Source organism: Atta colombica, unplaced genomic scaffold (assembly GCF_001594045.1).
Source record: "Atta colombica isolate Treedump-2 unplaced genomic scaffold, Acol1.0 scaffold41, whole genome shotgun sequence".
NCBI classification, from domain to species: Eukaryota; Metazoa; Arthropoda; class Insecta; order Hymenoptera; family Formicidae; genus Atta; species Atta colombica.
Window position 1 is genome coordinate 1,649,801 of NW_017259520.1, and position 5,458 is coordinate 1,655,258.

At 28.1% G+C, this 5,458-nt stretch overlaps 1 protein-coding gene across 1 annotated transcript in view; it reads right to left on the bottom strand.

Moving 5' to 3' along the window:
• LOC108691188 (sestrin homolog) overlaps positions 1-5,458 on the bottom strand; it is a 177,489-nt gene that overhangs the window by 86,595 nt on the left and 85,436 nt on the right. The gene's annotated exons all lie outside the window — the stretch shown is intronic.

Consider the following 5,458-nt stretch of genomic DNA (forward strand, 5'->3'; position numbering starts at 1 on the left):
AAATGTAGTTTCTATTAATTTATTTTATATATATGTATATATATAAAATAAATTAATAGAAACTACATTTTTAAATATATTTGTTGACAAACAACTTCAATTTTACTAGCTTCACATCCTGCTATACATTATTCCTTTAATGCTAATAAATATTAATTGATAGCCTAGGCTTAGAGTATAATCGTGCTGCACACACACAATCCCATGATTTATATTAATATTTTAGAGTTAGAGCAATTAGCCATTCTATGTAGCTGCAAGTAGAAGATAACGTTACACATTCAGAGAACATTTAGAAGAAGGTATTCGAGACACAATCCCGAGCCGCTATAAATTACAAGCAACAGTAGAAGTTAATCGATCTTTCAAATTATTTCAAAGAAGTCTAACATTTCAATTTTTCAAATTTAAATGTATTAACATTACTATTTGATTAAATTTTATAAATTACAGTAATTTTACAAAAGAAAAGTGTTCTCGTATACATGAAAATTATACTGGCAATCACTGGCAAAATATCGATCATTCGTAATTCAATGTAAAGATTAAATAAGGCCAAATCTAGGGAATTAAAACTTCTATTTACTCACTATTATTATTTTACAACTGTTATGACATCAGCAACGAAAAAATATCTATACAATAACCTATACTATAATAAAAATTTTTGCAAAATATTGGGTTGTCCTAAAAGTTCGTGCTGATTTTGAAGGAAAATTAAAACGCAGAAGATTTAAATTTTAGTATACATTTATTAAATTTAAATCTTTTGCGGCACGAACTTTCCGGATAACTCAATATATTACGGAAATACATTTCAATAAAACAACAATCAATAGATACCGACTTGTAAAATATTCCAAAAACTCTCTTTTTTGTTCCATAAATTAATAAATAATATATCTGGAAATAAATTATGCATAATTAAAATTGAAATATTCACAGCTACGACAAACAAAGAAATTAATATGATTTGATTTCTTCTTGAAATAAAAAAATAATTTTCGATTCATTACTCATATTTTATAAGTTTATTCCATCAATTACAAATGTTGTTTTATTGAAAAATATTTCTATATAATTTGCAAGAATTTGTGCTTTCTCGTTTTTGATTTTCCAATCTGAAAATAATAGAGATGAGTGAATATTCCTAAAAGATAAAATTCTTTCATAAAAAGATAGAGATATTCGAGATATTTAAAAATTATTTTGTACGTGTAATTATTTGCAATATTGCAATTTAAAAAAGCCAAGACGTTTTTGTTTGTACAGCTGAAAACGGTGATGATAGCTGTAGAGCAATTTGCGAATACAGATCAAGGTCACTTTAATTTAAAAAAACCGCGTTATAATGCTGCTTCGTTTGTGAATCACTCATAAATATGTCATCACGTGTCAAAGTCCAGCACAAATTCAAATGTGCAAACAAAGTTATTAATTTACATATCGTCAGATATTATCTTCAGTGAGATACAACGGATTCGAAATAATATTAATTGTGATTGTAAATTTATTTTTTTACAACAAGATTTCATGATAATAAGATATTATTTGGTAATGAAACTTTATATCAATGATCAATATTTTCCAATGAAATCTTTTTTACTAGAAAAATCTGCAAATACAATTAGTATGATTGATGTAATGACATCATCAGCCACATGGTAAAATTATATTACATTACTAGAGAAGATAATTAAAAAAACATACGTTGTTAAACATTGCGTTATCGTTTGTGTCTAACTTGCTGCAATGTGAGATGCAGCAATGATCTACGACCTTGACACGTAACGTTCGCAATGACCGAGAGTTAAGCTGTGGATTATCGTCGACTAATTAAATACGTATATGCTTCGTTGCGTTAGCTACTTCGCTACTTGCAGGCACGAAGACATCCCAATGCGATTGTTCCGCAATTTAATAAAATGTAATATATATAAGAAAAACCCTTATCCTTACGACGCAATGCCTTATCTACTGCAGTCTTTGCTGCTTTCTTTCACTAATGCGCTATAATGCGTTCACAGTTCTTAATAATTAACGTGTAATCAAATTGCCAATTTGATTTACGAGGCAGAATTTTTATGCAAACAGATGATGGATTTTTATGCAAACAGACAATGAAGACTAAATATTCTAATAATAAAGCAGTTAAAGCATTCGTATTTTCTTCTCCGTGACACTTGCGATAACCCGAGGTGCTATAGACATCAAGAAAAGACAAATGCATTAGTGACTACTAAAAGAATGTAACTAAAACATTTTTTTTTATCTTCGACAATATTTAAAGATACTTTTGCTCACTTGACTTTTTTTTTAAATAACAGAAATATTTCTGGCAATATTGTCCAATGCAATTAATAATAAGCAGTCAATTATTCGAAATAATATATGTTGTTAATCATTATAAGATATTATACCTTTTTACTATCTTACTTACAATTAATAAGAAAAAATTTAGTCATCGACGATTATTATTAACTTTTTGTTAATCCTATCGATTTGATTTATTAATCCTATCGATTTGAAGTCGATTTAAAATCGATAAAATGCATAGTTTGTTGTATAATTCCTTAAATCTGTAACGCAATTACAAACTATATTTTTGTAATCTCTACAAATCTCTAAAAGTAATAAAATTTTTTTATTTATATTAGAATAAATATTAGACCATATTAAATAAAACTGAAAACGAACTACTTTTCGTTTTTCGATCGTACAAAGACATTGTGAATAAACCATAGGAGTTCTCGCAATGCAGGGTCGTTGTCCAGAACCAACACCGTAGTTCCCAACGTAATCTGGCACGAAGCCAGTGACTTCCCGATGTGTCAACTTCTCAATATTAGGAGTTACGATGCACGACAATAAATGCCCTGTTCAAAATAATTTCTCTGGAACAGCTGCAGTGATGACTAATGGTTGAATTGATCGAGAATGAACACAATGACGTTTTAGAATCTTATTATCACAACAAATATTATCACAAATGTCATCACATTATGCGTATTATACGTATCTTGAAGCAAAAAATGTAACTTGTTCATTATTTTTTAATTTAACATAACGAAAATATCTTTTTATATTGTATCAATATGCTAGCATTATAAACAATTGAAATTGTTAAAAACTTATTAAAAAACTTTGAATTTTAAAATGTTGGAAATAGTATAGTTTAACATAAATAGAAAAATAATTTTTTAAATGGTAAATTAAATATGTAAATTAAATATGTAATAATACACATTAAAATATTTTAATAATATATTAATGGAAAATGATGAAATAACTAATAATTATTGGGTTTATCTATTACTATGATCGTTCAGTGCAATACTACATTAAATTCGCATCATTTTAACGATGCGAATTCGTGAAATTGTCACGAGCGATAAATCCGAAAAAAATTCATAAAATCGAATAAAAACAACGTTCGATAACGATTACCCCAGATACGATGATAAGGTCCTTAAGCTACAATACGTGCAAAATTATGAAGAATCAATTTATTTTATTCAAAGCGTCTCAATGTCTCTTGATGCACGATGGCTCTTGAACACGAATTAGAGTTAATTAAAGGACGTAATCTAGGAAAATTAAATTTAAATTGGATTGTTTCATCTTTCGATAAACTTCAGCTTACTGTCTCACTCTTTTACTCTCTTATGCTATTACACTTTTAATGTTTGTTTGTTTATCCAGTAAGTAAGTTAATAATATAATATTTATATATTTTAATATTTTATATTCTGAAGATGGAACAACCGGCCCTATATAAAATAAAGTTCTAAATTTATTTCATATGTCAAATTTTTTCACATTTTTCTTGTAATAATAATACATTATTATATATAAAAATTATTATATTATTATTATCCAAATTTTACTCGTTTTAATAAAAGGAATGAATTCAATAAATAATAGATTGATATATATATAAATGTTTCTTATTTTTTTTAAAAGTTTTTTTTCTAATTTTTTATTAAAAGTTAAAAATAAAACAATAGATATATCAGATACGTGCACGATCGCTAGCTATCTACTCTCGCATCATCACATCTAGGAAAACCTAGCCAAGTCGAACAAAGCTTCTGTGCGTAAGACAAACTCGGTGATTAACCCAGAAAACCCAATGGTCTTTCTCTTTCGTACGTCGACCTGCGCACGGAGAGGAAGATGAGAAGGTACGAAGGAATGAGGAGGAAGAAAAAAGTAGTCTGATGCGCCACTCTCTCTTTCTAAGAAACTCACTAGCAAGCAATTCCCTTGGAAAGATGCCAACTACATCGAATTGCAGATATATATGGTTAATGCTACCCTCACACCAAATCTCGTGATATAAATTGATCGATTCGCAAAAATTGGCCTTAATCATTGGCGTGCCAAACTGAGCTCTTCTTTTCGGATAGCAACTTTTGCAATTGTAGAAAAGTTAATAGTTTATCACTAAAAACCGATATGCATTTATTTAAATTTTATTTTTCAGTACTCAATATAAAAAGAATAATTAAAATACAATTTGTAACAAATATATACACAAAAATTAAAGAAAATTCTATTTTTATGTTTGCAGTTTCATTATTGTATAAATATTATAAATATTATAAATATAATAAAGTATTATAATATTTAACGCAGTATATCAGATTATGTCTCCTTTTTAGAATTCTCTTTTCAACGAGTAATATGTTCGTAATTTATCTGGCTAAACTACATTATCCGACTAATGGGTAGAAGAAACATGAGACTCTTAATCTCAAGGTCATAAGTAAGCTGTACAAACACGTTTTTTTTTATGAGTGGCATTAAAGATTGGATCACCTGTCCAAAAAAACCATTCAAGGATATGATTTTTATTGTCAGTCATCGAGAATATTCGCCTATGTAATCAGCAACAAATCCTCGCAAAAATAATTACATTTTTATACGCAATAAATATTGATTTTTGCTTATCTGCAAATGTATTTTTCCCAAGTTCGCAAACACATAAAATCATTGCGCCGCAATCTTATCATGGACGGACCAAGAACGGACGAGCAGCGCGTTGAACGATATTATAGCAACTGTATATTTCTGAACGATATTGATACATTCGTTCATCTTGCTGTCAATTCCATCGATATCACATGTTGTTACAGCAAGCTCTTTATTCCATTTATGAACTCATATATGCTTTTTCATTTTCTAGAAAAATGATATTGTTCTACAAAGAGTCACTGTTTTTTTCTCTTTGAAATGCTATAGTATAGATCCCGAAGATTTTTTCGCATTGAACATGATAATGTTAATAAAATTTACGTAGTACATCAGGATTTTGAATAAATTGAGGTGAAATGATAAATTTTTTGCCATTTTCGAGATTTTGTACAGCGAATCAAATATTGTTCTAAATGAAGTGTATGACATCTAAAGTACAATTTCAAGAGCTTTCAAATAAATATTAGTTTATTTATTGTAC